Source organism: Choloepus didactylus, chromosome 4 (genome assembly GCF_015220235.1).
Source record: "Choloepus didactylus isolate mChoDid1 chromosome 4, mChoDid1.pri, whole genome shotgun sequence".
In the NCBI taxonomy this organism is placed as follows: domain Eukaryota; kingdom Metazoa; phylum Chordata; class Mammalia; order Pilosa; family Megalonychidae; genus Choloepus; species Choloepus didactylus.
Window position 1 is genome coordinate 9,051,107 of NC_051310.1, and position 13,934 is coordinate 9,065,040.

A 13,934-nucleotide genomic window follows, 5' to 3' on the forward strand; every position below is an offset into this window, starting at 1 on the left:
ATGTTTGTAAGGAGGCCTCTGTTAATTTAGGCAGGAATTAGGGTAGTTTCAGCACTCTGGATGTATGTACATTTTTGAAGACAGAGAAATGAGAGAAAAGGAGCAAATATTTGCTAATGTTTCTGTGAGCCAGGGACTATGTATATATCCAAGTAGTATCTCATTTAAACTGCCCAGGAACTCTCAGAGGTAGGGACTCTAATCCTTCCTTTACTCTTGAGGAAACTGAGGTTCTGAGCCCAAATAATAAATGGTGGGACTGTGGCTGAAGGTGGGGATCTAAGGCCCTGACCATCCTAGTCTACTACCCTCCATCCTCAAGCATCTTGGAGATGTTCATGTTTATTGTCAAAGGTCAACCAAGATGCAATATCAGCTTTTTTAAGAGTCTTCATGAGCTCCAGTCATTTTGATGGAATTAAATGATTTTTCAAAAGTTGGACTTGCTCTTAACAAATCAAACTCCCTTTCTTCCCATCTTTCCCCTACTCCTTCTCCCTTCAAAAAATATTCATTGAGCATGCATTATAGCGACACACTTATCATATTATATTATATTTTATTATATTATATTATTTTTTAGCAATATATTGTTATATTAGCTATATATTAGATATATTGTATACATCTATTATAGTCACACACTTAAATAACTGATTAATTTCTGCAGTAATTTGCATAATAACTTCTGCTTCATCCCTGTCATTCATGGTATCCTTTCTGCTTACAAGGCCTGTCTGACCCCATCAGTTCTTTGGAGCCAGGGTGGCTATTGTCCTGGTTTGCCTAGGATGACTCCAGTTCACAGTTCATACTTTTTTATGCAAGCTTAATTATTAATAGTGCCCTCTTTTGTGCTCAAAAATGTCCTCATTTGACTGGTAAAATATACGGTCACCCTATTCAGGATCCAAATCTAGTCTAGGCTACTCGGCAAGGCCCCACTAATCTTTAGGGAGACTTCTCTAATCTCCTATTACTTTTCTGGTAAAAAAAGTTTTTCCACAGTGGTTAATTAAGTATCTTTCAATGTTGCACTTCTATTTCTTTATATCAATTGTACATTTTATTCTGCATCAATGGGGACCTCTACACCAGGGGCAGGGGGTACTCAATAAATAGTTGTTGAATTAATGAGCCAGTGAATGAATTGGAAAGGAAATTATCTTGCCCCCCTCCCCATCCCATTTTAGCCAGTTCCAGCACTTCTCATCCTTCAGAGCCCAGCTGCGAGGCCATTTTCTTCATGAGAACTTCTGTGATCCCCCCAGGGTAGTGAAATCCATTTCATCTTTATCTGGGTGCTTCCACCAAAATATGATTTTAAAAAATCACACGTATGTTTCCTCTGTCATCTTTCCCAGTGCCTGGCCTATAATGGTGTTCAAGTATGTCTTCTTAATGAGTACTCTTTCACTGTGGTTTTTCTAATGAAAAACCTCAGGGAACTTTTGAATCAGGCAGACTGAGGCAGCATTCAATTTACCAGAGCAATCATTTTACATGACAATAATTTCATTAAGACATTGAATGTAAAACCCAGGCAGGTAGTAAACTGTGCTAATTATTTCATTCAGAGGAGCCAGCTGGAGAGGTACATGCTCATATTTTTCAGCACCCAAAACTCAGATGCATATTTGGTGAGTTGCTTTATCTTTCAGATTAGAGGGAGGTCGTTTATTGGCCGGATAGCCTGGAGTGATTTCTGAAGCAACGGGTTATGGTTGGGAGCACGGGCTTTGGAGTTAGACATATGTATTAGTTATCTATTGCTGCGTAACAAATTATCCCCAAAATTTACAGCTTAAAACAGCACACGTTTATCATCTGACGGTGCTTGTGGGTCAGGAATCTGGGTCGAGACTTAGCTGGTGTCTTTAGCTCAGCTGCAGTCAAGGTGTTGGCTGGGACTGTAGTCATCTCAGTACTTGATCTGGGGAGAATTTTCTTCCAGTGTCACTCACATTGCTGTTGAAAGATTCCATTCCTCATGGGCTGGTGGGCTGGGAACTTCAGGCTCTTGCTGGTAGTTGGCCAGAAATATAAATTCCTTGACACATAGGCCTTTCCATAGACTACCCAGAACAAAGCAAAGGTAGTTTGCTTCCTTGGTGTAAGGGCTCCAAGAGAGAGAGAGAGAAAGAGAGAGAGAGAGGGAAAGGAGAAAAGCCCCAAGATGGAAGCCATCACCTTTTTGTAACTGAATATCAAGTGACAGCCCATTGCTTCTGCTATATTCTGTCTACTAGAAGTGGGTCAGAGTCCAGCTCACACAGGGCTGGGGATTACACAGAGCAGGAATCACTGGATTCCATCTTAGAGGCATCTGCCTTTACATACCTGGGTTCAAATCTGTTTCTTCCTTTCAATCACTGTGTGTCTTCAAAGCTACTTTACTCTCCTGAGGATCAGATTCCTCATCAATCAGGTAATACCCATCTTAGAGGATGGTTGAGAGGATGGAAATAACTTCTGTGCAAGTGACTGCTTCAATTAATTATGGCGAATGCTGGGGGTTTTAGGTTCTCAATCTGATGTCCGAGGGAAGACAGCTCCCTATGGACCCTGATCCTTCACTGAGAACAACATCATTTTCAAACTTACTGATCTGTGTGTTGCTTCCTGGGTGTGAGGAGCTGCCTCTGTGTCTTCTTCCCTTCTCTGGCAGGGGATTCATGTCCCTGACTTACATAAATTATATCATTATTTTTAAAGCAATGGAGTCAACCACACACTGACAGAATTTGTCTGCTCTTGGTTTTGCTTCCTGGGCTTTCCCCAAGTCATCCTCATCCACACTCCATCTCCTTTCCCCACTGATAGAATTCAGAGCATCTAGTAATGGCTGCTTGTGTAGGGTTTTCCCCGTCACCCCAGTGTAAGCATTAGGAGGTGGCATTCCCTACAGCCATCATGGAGAAAGCGCCCACTCTATGTTGTGTGACTGAATGGATGATTTGTGTGACAGGTCGGTTTTGTCCAGGCCACCATCATCTCGGATGAAGGACCCTGGTGCCGTGCGCCTCCATCCCGTGCTTTCTGCCTCACTCGCCATCCCCTGCCAGAGTCGTTTTAAAATCACACAAATCTGATTGGGGCCATTCTCTACGAGTTTAGCCATTGATCTCATTCATCCAGGGAATAATTTGGGGCCACAATAACAAACAAAAACAGATGCAATCTCTGCCCTGATGGATGGGCAGGCTGGAATTGGATAACACTCAGTGACCCATCCAGGCAAAGGTAAGGAAGGAAAAGCATGTATTGATCTGGGTGCAATGGCGGAGCAGCACTTGACTTGGTCTGGGGAGCAGGGAAGGACCGACTGAATAAGGGAGCAGGAGGTGGGGCGGAGGGAGGGAAGGACCTTCCAGGGAGAGGAACTGTGGATGGAATGTTCAACTATCCTGAGGGAGGATGGCAGTGGCACTGCTGTGCTTTAGATTACTGGTCAGTAAATATTCATCCCTCCACCTTCCATGGCGGGCAGTTTACTTCCCACCATCCCATCCCACCCTTGACCTTGGGCTTGGCCATACAACTTGCTTTGCCCAGTTGGATATTATAGACATGACCTGAGCAAAAGCTTGAAGTCTGCTTGCCTGGAGGACCTGCCTTCCTGTGCTCTGCCTCTCCGTGAGGGGATCCTGAAGAGCTCCTGGCCCCAGAAGGATGAGAACCACCCAACCAACCCCAGAGCGGCAGCTTGAAATAAAGTTATCCTGCCCACCTGGTGATCCAGGAGCATGATAATAAATGCCTGTGCTGTGCGCCTCCGAGTTTTGGGTGGGAAGGGTTTCAGGAACTGAAAGATGGCCAGAGAGCCTGAGTTAAGATGGCAAATTGAACAGTGGGGCAAGATATAGCTGGAGAGGAAGGACCAAACTGTGATGGGGCATGAGGATTTTGGTCTTTTCTCTAAATGCTCTGGGAATTTAAGGAAGGTTTTAACAAGGGAGTGACATGATCAAGCATGTGAAGAACATACCGGAAAGAGACGGGTAAGAGTTGCTCTTACCTTGGCACAGGCTATAAACTCCGACTGCCTCTTGCCTGTGTCTTCAATTCTATAGGCACATTTTTGTGGACTGAACTTAAATGACTCTTTCCCATGAAGTCCTGTAACAGCTGCATTTATACTCCCTCCCTTGGGTTCTCATGCCACTTGGTTCTGGTTGTTGTCAGGACTTGTCACCAACATTGTCTTAGGTCTACTTGTACCCTAGACTGGGACCCCCTTGAGGGCAGGGAGTACATCTTAGTCATCTTGTATCCCCATGAATCCTCTCTTTTTTGTATCCCTGTGGACAAGTCTACCTGGCCAACAGCAGGTGTTCACTATATACTTCTTTACAGAAAGAATGGGCAATCCTGTGGCCCTTTGTTATAAATTATATCATATAATAGGTTATTAAACCTCTCTGTTCTCAGCTTTCCCATCTGTAAAAAGGGGATAATAATGGTGCCTGCCTCACTGGTTTGCTATGAGGATTAAACCTGGTGATTAGTAGGCACTGGAAGCTGTTAGCTATTTATATATGCATTTTATGATTATTTTTGGTCTGCTGGATAATAGATAGGTTTCTTGAGATTGGGAATTATCATGGAGTCTTAATCATTGAGTTATTCAGAAATTCAACAACTATTTAATATGTATGATAGATACTAGAATTTGGGGAGGGGGTGGATACTGTGTGGTGGATTGAATTGTGTTCCCCAGTTTGGATATGTTCCTAGTCTTGGTTAACATTCTGGTGGGTATAGATCTATTATAAATAAGATGATCTCTTGGAGGTGTTATTTCAGTTGAAGTGTGGCCCAGTTGGAACAGGTTGGATAATCTGGATGACTGGTGTCCTTTGTAAGCAGAGTGAAAGTCAGATGGAGGGAAAAGCCATGGGGAGCAGCCAGAAGCCGGAAGTCAACGGAACCCTGAGGAGAAAGGCAATGCCATGTGCATTGCCATGTGACAGAAAAGCCAAGGAACCCCAAAGATTGCTGGTCAGCCAGAAGATATGGATCCTGGGAGAAAGCAAGCCTTCTAGCCTCTGAAACTGTGATCCAATATCTCCCTGATGTTAAGCCAACCCATTTTATGGTGTTTGCTTAGTAGATGGGGAACTAAAACATATGTTGATAAGAGATGGAACATAGTTTTCCCTTGTGCCAGTTTGAATGTATTGTGTTCCCCAAACGCCATTATCTTTGATGTAGTCTTGTGGGGCAGACGTTTTGGTGCTGATTAGATTTGCTTGGAATGTGCCCCACCCAGCTGTGGGTGATGACTCTGATGATATGTTCCCATGGAGGCATGGCCCCACCCATTCAGGGTGGGCCTTGATCAGTGGAGCCATATACATGAGCTGACTCAAAGAGAGGGAACTCTTTGCAGCTGTGAGTGACGTTTTGAAGAGGAGCAAGCTTTCTAGAGAGGAACATCCTGGGAGAAAGCCATTTTGAAACCAGAACTTTGGAGCAGACGCCAGCCACGTGCCTTCCCAGCTAACAGAGGTTTTCTGGACGCCATTGGCCATCCTCCAGTGAAGGTACCCAATTACTGATGTGTTACCTTGGACACTTTATGGCCATAAGACTGTAACTGTGTAGCCAAATAAACCCCCTTTTTATAAAAGCCAATCCATCTCTGATGTTTTGCATTCTGCAGCATTAGCAAACTAGAACAGATTTTGGTACCAGGAGTGGGGTGCTTTTGCTGCTGAGTTTGCAAATACCAAACATGTTGGAACGGCTTTTCAAATGGATAAGGGGAAGATTCTGGAAGAATTGTGAGGAGCTTGATAGAAAAGGCCAAAACTACTTTAAAGAGACTGTTTGTGGAAATATGGACTATAAAGATACTTCTGATGAGGACTTGAGCAGAAATGATGAATGTGTTGTTGCAAACTGGAAGAAAGGCGATCCTTGTTTTAAAGTGGCAGAGAATTTCACAAAATTGAATCCTCATGTCAGACGGAAGGAAGAATTTGAAAGTGACAACCTGGAATACTTAGCAGAGGCGATTCCCAGACTACATGTGGAGGAGGTACCCTGGCTTCTTCTTGCAGCTTATAGTAAAATGTGAGCAGAGAGAGATAAACTTAGAACTGAACTCTTGGGTTCAAAGAAACCAGAAGCTGATGGCTTGGAAAATTATGAGCTTCCAGCGGGTGGAATCCCAGAAGCTACAGCTCAACGTGAGGATGTTACCAAACATGGAACGCAGCTGCCATTTCAGTACAAGCCAAGATTGGAGATGGAATTATCCAGAAAGGATTTGTGGAAACTCCTATTGTCTGATGGCTTTGACCCCTGTATGCTTCATGCGAGGCCAACAGAATTTTTGTGAGATCTTTACAGACAGAGCCGTTGACAGTCTGGACTGGAGGAGACAGACAAGGAACAAACTGAAGGAAAAATTTCTTCAAAGACAGAGCCATGGAGGTTGAGGTCTGGAGTCAAGAGGTCTTGGGCTGGGAGAGTGGAGCAGCCCACACGCATGGAAAGGGTGAGTTTGCCCTGGAGGTCGAGGGTGGGCCTTCCACCTTGATGCTCAGGAAATGTCTTGCCCCTCCAAGCCCCAAAGAGGGTGGAGCACACTCCCAGGGAATTGGGGAGAGCCTGGCTGCCACCACACTGTTCTGAAGGGGTTGAGCATGTGCCCCGGAGATGGAAGGGAATCCGGGAGCTGCCCCGATGTTTGAGAAGGGTGGGGCCGAGAAGGTGGTCTCCCCAATGTGTGGATATGTTGGAGCACTCACCCAAGCATTTGGAGAGGAATGGGCTGCCGCAAAGGCCCTTAGGAAGGGTTAGACTCCCGCTCTCTCAAGCCCCAAGGATGCAACTTCGTTCTGTTAATGACTCTCAGACTTTGAAATCTAATGGAGTTTGTCCTGCAGGTTTTAGGAACTGTTTTGGTCCTGTGAACCCTGTTTTCTTTTCAGTTTTTCCTTATGGCAATGGGAATGTTTATCCTATGAATGTCCCTCCTTTGTATATTGGAAGCATATAACTTGTTCTAAGGTCACAGATCCACAGCTAGAGGGGAATTATGCCTTAGGACTGACCACGCCTAAATTGATTTTGATGGGATTTTGTACTTAACTATTGTTACTGAAATGATGTAAGTTTCTGTGATATTGTTGTGGGATGAATGTATTTTGTATATGGAAAGATAATGTCATTTTGGAGTCCAGGGGGTGGAATGTGCCAGTCTGAATGTATTGTGTCCCCCAAACGCCATTATCTTTGATGTAGTCTTGTGGGGCAGATGTTTTGGTGGGGATTAGATTTGCTTGGAATGTGCCCCACCCAGCTGTGGGTGATGATTCTGATGAGATATTTCCATGGAGGCGTGGCCCCACCCATTCAGGGTGGGCCTTGATCAGTGGAGCCATATACATGAGCTGACTCAAAGAGAAGGAACTCAGTGCAGCTGTGAGTGACGTTTTGAAGAGGAGCAAGCTTGCTAGAGAGGAACGCCCTGGGAGAAAGCCATTTTGAAACCAGAACTTTGGAGCAGACACCAGCCATGTGCCTTCCCAGCTAACAGAGTTTTTCTGGACACCATTGGCCATCCTCCAGTGAAGGTACCTGATTACTAATGTGTTACCTTGGACACTTTATGGCCTTAAGACTGTAACTGTGTAGCCAAATAAACCTCCTTTTCATAAAAGCCAATCCATTTCTGGTGTTTAGCATTCTGCAGCATTAGCAAACTAGAACAGCCCTCAAGGAATTTGATTATCAGGGTCTGAGCATTTGAATTTAAGAAGGAGTTTCCTTCTTCTTAATATGCCTCTTGGCAAACTGTTCTGGTTTGCTAATGCTGCCAGAATTGTACACAGTTACTGTCTTAAGGCCATAAAGTGTCCAAGATAATGCACCAACAATTGGGTACCTTCACTGGAGGATGGCCAATGGCATCCAGAAAACCTCTGTTAGCTGGGAAGGCACATGACTGGCATCTGATCTGGAGTTCTGGTTTCAAAATGGCTTTCTCTCAGGACGTTCCTCTCTAGGCCGCAGCTCCTCTTCAAAATGTCACTCTCAGTGCATTCTTCAAAGTGTCCCTCTTGGCTGCAACAAGCTCGCTCCTTCTGTCTGAGCTTATATAGTGCTCTAGTAAACTAATCAAGGCCCATGCTGATGGGCGGGGCCACACCGCCATGGAAATTATCCAATGAAAGTTCTCGCCTACAGTTGCGTGATCACATCTCCATGGAAACGTCCAATCATAAGCCTCCAACCCAATCAACACCAATATGTTTCCTGCCTGCTCAAGACTGCATCAAAGATAACGGCATTTTGGGGGACATAATACACCCAAACCGGCACAGCAAACCTAGGTGGACCACAGTATGTTCCAGTACTGGAATCCCGGATGTGTTCTGAAGAGAGCTGGGACTTTTGGAGAAGGAACAATGAGATGTTAGAAAACAGTGAGGCTCCAAGTCCCACAACCTGGGGGCCCTCAATTAAATGTGCCAAATCCTAAGAAGAAGACTTATTTATAACTCATTGGCCAACAATGCTTAGCAGTTGTTCACCCACATATTTTGTAGGCGGTGTGTCTTTTCCTCCTCCTGAGTGGGTGGCTGTGGTCCTTCTGTGGACGTCTCAGAGGGTATGTGCACGTTGGTCATTTGTCCATGTCTACTCATCGAGAGTCCTTCATGGATCTTTCTTGAGGAGACAATCTAGAGCTGTTGGGCGGGTGGCCTTTGGGATCGTACAGGCCAAGGTTGAGTGCCTCCGTATTCTGTGTTATCTTCTCAGTTACCCATTGCCTTTCACCCGCAATGTCCTGAGCAGCAAAATGGGGAAGTAATCATTCATAAGACGGTGCTGAGGATCTGGTGGAGACTCCGAGTGAAGACCCAGAACAACCCAGGGAGCTTCAAAGTCAGTTGAGGAGCAGCGATCCTTTCCCCTCCATTCCTTCCTTCTAACCGTGAGACATCTTACTCTGCACAATGAAGGAGGAGAGGTGAATCTGGGGCTCAGCATTTTATCCGAGGTCTAGCACATTGAAGGAGCCCAACAATTCTTTTTCAGGTGAATGCATGAATGAGCAATTGAGTGAATGAATGAACAGATCCTGAGAACTCAAGGAACTTTCAGATTCTTGGGTAGGAATCTATAAGAATTACAGGGGAGGGACAAGTGGCCCTGCTGAGGGTGTTCAGATCTGAGGGTGAGGGTGGGGGTGGGACCAAGAAGGATTCACCAAATTTGAGCCTATGAAAGAGAGAGGTGTGGTGCTCTAGGCCAAGGGGGCGAGCAGCAGGGCAGTAGGATGGAAGGAGGAAGGCAGAAGGAAGGACAGGGCTGTTGAACAGGGCCCCTGCTCTGCAGGCTAAGGATTGGGTGTTAATCTGGACACAATGTGGGGACACAAAAGATGCTATGAGGCTTGGGGGAGTAGAGGGTGGGATGCCTGGAGAGGCAGCTACCTTCCACTGATTTCTCTGACTGGAGAGCCTCCTGCCTTCCATCTCCAAACACCTTCCTTTCCCATCAACAAGTGTCACCAGCCTCCATTGGGGATTCAGGAAAATTCGAAAATGTCTCCTTCACACCTATGCATGTCACTTCTCCACTTGAAGTCTAACATCCGTCCTAATTTACATATAATTCGTTTGACTCATGTAAACTATGGTAACAAAAAGAGGAGAAATATGCTAAATTACTAGTGACAGGGGCCAGGCTGGGTCACAATTATTTTTCTAAGCCATTGGTAAGCAGTGATGTTCTGTTTTTACAGCACGTGATGTCCCCGGCATTATTGAAATGCCGGCAGCATCCGAGGACGAGTCTAACCAGTCGCCCAGGGAGCACCTATGGGAGAAAGTACGGTGGCCCAGAGAGGCCCAGCCTGCTCCTGTGCGCCCACAACTTTAGAATCCTGGTCCTTCCAACTGGGAGTCATAGCTGGAGTATGGGCTGTGAGCCAGGCTGACTTGGGTTCCTGTCTCCTTCCCGGTGTGTTACTGGTTATAAAAACCAAACAAGCCTCTTAATCTCTCTGGCACCCCAGAAATTCTCCTGTTAACAGAAATTTTAATACAGCCAACCATCCTGGATTATGCAGATGGAGGAGAAGAAGTCATGAAATACCTAGAACAATAATATAAAGGTAATATTTATTGAGCCCTTACATGTGCCAGACACCAAATCATGTGCTCGACATGCATTCTTTTATTTTACCCTGAAAACAGCACAACGAAGCAGGTTTTATTGTTGGTTTACAGACAAGGAGACTGAGAGAAAGGTAGAATTGTGTGCCCAGTTCTTGAGCTAGGACTGCACCCGTGTGTGTCTGAGGTCAGAGATGAAGCCTCTGGCTACCAAGGTGTCCTCTCTCTTTACAGGTAAAGAATCTTCAGAAAGTCCTCACTTGCCAGAGGAGAGATGAGCATTTTAGGATTGGCCTTGGTAAGTAAGTGTCCCTGCATGTCCCAGCAGAGGCTGTGGGGCTTCGAGAGCATTCTGGCCCCAAGTCCCCTTAACGATAGTTTGTCTTCACACCTGCTGAGCAACTCTCCTAAGCCCAGAATATATATACAGTGTGTGGTTGCATTTTTTTTTTTTTTTTTTTTGGATCTGAATCATGCCAATTCAAAATTGTGATGTAGAACACGTTAATAGTCTTACTTTATGCACGAATTTCGAAATAATGCAATCCCTACTTTACATTTCCTCCTCCAGAGAATTAATCTTGAATTGTGCTAGTTTTGAATTACGTGAGGCCTTCGGGAATAGGTCTACATCCTTTGCAAGAAAATTAATCACCCCATAAATGACTTAACCCGCTCTCAGGGCTCCGTGATGGAGACAGCGAGCAAGCATGTAAATGAGGCAACTCAAAGCAGCCTCTGCAAAACCTGGGCCCTTCTGCCCCTGCTCTCCTGTCCTAAAGGGCTGTCCCTCATCCAACTGGCCTCCCAACTCCTCAGTCTGTTCCTGCTACTTGGGTTCCCAAACTTTCTCTGGGGCTTTTTGTCAAGTGGCAGTTCAAAGATCCCCCAAAGTTTCATTCACCCTGCAAATGCCACTGTCTGATGTGGGGCACACGTGCTCCTGCTTCTGCTTCCACTTTCTTACCATGCTGGGAGAGCGTTCCCCTGACCAGTCTCACCCTAGGGAGCTCTGGATTATTTCTCTGTAAGAATGTGGGTCTGTGAGGCTGAATCTTTTGATTTTGTTTTTTTATTCAAGCTGGAAAAGCGCATATTTATGAACATTCCCAGGTATGTAAAATACTGTTGAGGGTATCCCCATCCCAATTTCAGGGTGCTAGCTTGTGATTGCTGCTTTAATCTTTATTCTCCTCTCCTCTCCCCTTCCCTAGAATATCAGCTAAAGATCCTGGACCCACAGAAACCATGGTTTTTTTTGCTATCCATTGTCTTCTTTCTCATGCCACTCTTCTGCTGGGGGAAAGGTGAAGATGCAGGGCTTTATTTTACTTCAGCAACAGAACCCAGATGCCCTCCTGTCTTGCTACATTTTCTCTCTGCTCCTCTCTGCCCTTCCAGAACTGTTGCAATATATGATGTGAAAAAGAGATTCTTAACATTTGGGAACCAGCAATGGTATCAGCAGAATCTTTTCAAAATCGACATGTCTGGGTCCCACCTAGGAACTTCTGACCAGGGTGTCTTCACTGCTGCCTGGTGGATTCCTGTCACTACCCCAGCCAATGCCGACTGTTCCTGAGAACTCACCATGTGGAATGCTTTCCATATTTTGACTCGTTGGATTCTCACAACAGCTCCAAGAGAGAAGCTCAAAGAGCATCTCTGTTTGACAAATGGAGAACTGAGACACCAAGAAATCAAGTTTCTTGGGCAGGGCCACATGCCTTTTCGGTGAAGTAGCTGGAATTTGAACCCTGGCAAGCTGATCCCTGAGTGATCCAAGAGCTCATGCTCTTAGCATGACCTTCACATCCTAGGTGAGCCTTGTGCTCACTGGCACTCAACAATCTCCGATCCACTGGGTCGGAGCTGGCTGCTTTTATTTGTGTACGTGCTTATTTCCCTCCCAGAAGGAGTTGGTTGAGAAAGATCTTGTCTAAATCCTTTGTCTCCCCTTAGCTGGGACAACATCTGGCATACGGTGAACTCAATAGATATTTGTGGAGGATGAGTGGATGGGAGGAGGTTGTGACCCACCCCTGAAAAGAAAACCAATTAAAACTCAAAGTCACCTTAGAGGGGCCCCAAACTGCAGAATCCCAATGGTCTCAGCCCCTTTGTGGTGCCCCTGAAAACTTCTTTCCATTCTGAAAAGACCTTCTTTGCTTTGCCTCACCAGAGAATGCTTCCATTCAGCCAATAATTAGTGTTCGTACGTAGAATCCATTTAAAAGAAAGAGCACAAAGCCTTGGGAATTTGTAATATGCCGTTTACAAGTGTCCAGTGATCCTCTGTTGTGCTCTGATTCATGGAGCTGAAATAAATGATTTGCCGAAAAAGAAAAAAAAATAATTAACGTTCATGCTGCCGGTGGAACCTCTTAATTCCTGTTACACATGTCAGCATATTATGACTGGGAGCTGTCAGGTTCTAATGACTAAAATTTCATTTTTCAGGCTTCTCATGCTGTGTTTTAGAACTATAGGTTGGAAATGCTTCTGCTGCTAAGTTTTTTCTTCATCTGGTAAAATATAGCTATTTCTTTCCTTGCTGCATCTTTTTTCTTAATGCCTGTGTTTACATCGATACCTTGAATAAACTCACTTCATGCTTCACTCAATAAACAGGGGTTAAAACAACTGTGATGTTTTGTTTCCTGAAGCCGCTGTCCATTTTATGGGCCATAATGTGACTTGGCAGCTGACAGATTCAATGCAAAATTATTTTTACTTGGCAGTGCAGATCAAAACATGGATATTTTAAAATAAGAAACATTAGCAAATTTTTAAAAAGTGAAATGTTGTGTACCTTTGAACGGATAAACAACCTTGACAGTGGCTGTAACTTGTTTTATTAGCCTTCAAGTTGGAATTTGTTGACATGATAGTCAATAAATAGAAATATTGCAGTCATGTTCACTTACCTCGGATGCTATCCCAAATAGGAATTATTGATCCTCCAGTTATTACACTCGTTTCTGAAAGGCTTTGTGGAAAGTGGGGATACCAAGTTCCAATTTAAGTTGTTAATAGATTGGTCGCAAAATTTATGTTATCCATGTCTAACAAATCATGAATAAAAGCTTACGAAAGGCTAGATCGTCTGCATTGAATTACTCATTCTTCCCCTCATAAAAAGCCTTTACCTAGAGAGTGACCAGAGAATTTTAAATCTCTCATTATCAATATGTCATTGCTCAAAGTGTCCCTAAATGGGATTAAACAGTCGTCACTCAGGTTTCTTGCAATGGCTGCGCCACCTCACCTGCACTTTGGCTTAAATTAAGGCTAATGATAGGGGAAAGGAAAGAGGTAGATTTCCCTCAAATGACTTTCCAAGACTCTTAACATCTAATGCATTATTGGAAAGCTTCTATGAACTGATGACTTATTTCGTCTCGTTGTCAGAGACAATTTGGCTCTGAAACAGAAGGTCCAAGGTAGACTTAAGGACCACGCTGACACCTCGAGGTGGCCACAGCAACTCTGGGTGCAGGAATGGACCGAACCCAAAGCCCTGCATGCTGCTCCTAGTGAGGGGTTCCCCCTCCTGCAAGGGCAAGGCTGTGGGCTCTGGCTCCCCTTTCAAATACCCAGGAGGGCAATACAAACATTCCATCCACCCAGTCTCCTTGCTTCCCTCTCTTTCCTCTCTCTCTCCTTCCTCCCCCATCTCTGTGCATCCACGTCCCTCCTTCTCTTCCTTCCTTCTTTCTTTTGCTCTTCTTTCTATCCATAAACATTCATTGTGCATCCACTGTGCACCAAGCTGGGTGCCAGGGGCGGGGCTTCCCA

The 13,934-nt window shown here is 44.9% G+C and overlaps 1 long non-coding RNA gene across 1 annotated transcript; it reads left to right on the forward strand.

Moving 5' to 3' along the window:
* Positions 1–6,447: 6,447 nt before the first annotated feature.
* On the forward strand, positions 6,448–8,806 carry LOC119533106. Its single transcript, XR_005216579.1, has 3 exons — positions 6,448–6,505; positions 8,562–8,623; positions 8,776–8,806. It is a non-coding gene; the product is annotated as an uncharacterized LOC119533106 (long non-coding RNA).
* The last annotated feature ends 5,128 nt before the right edge of the window (positions 8,807–13,934 follow it).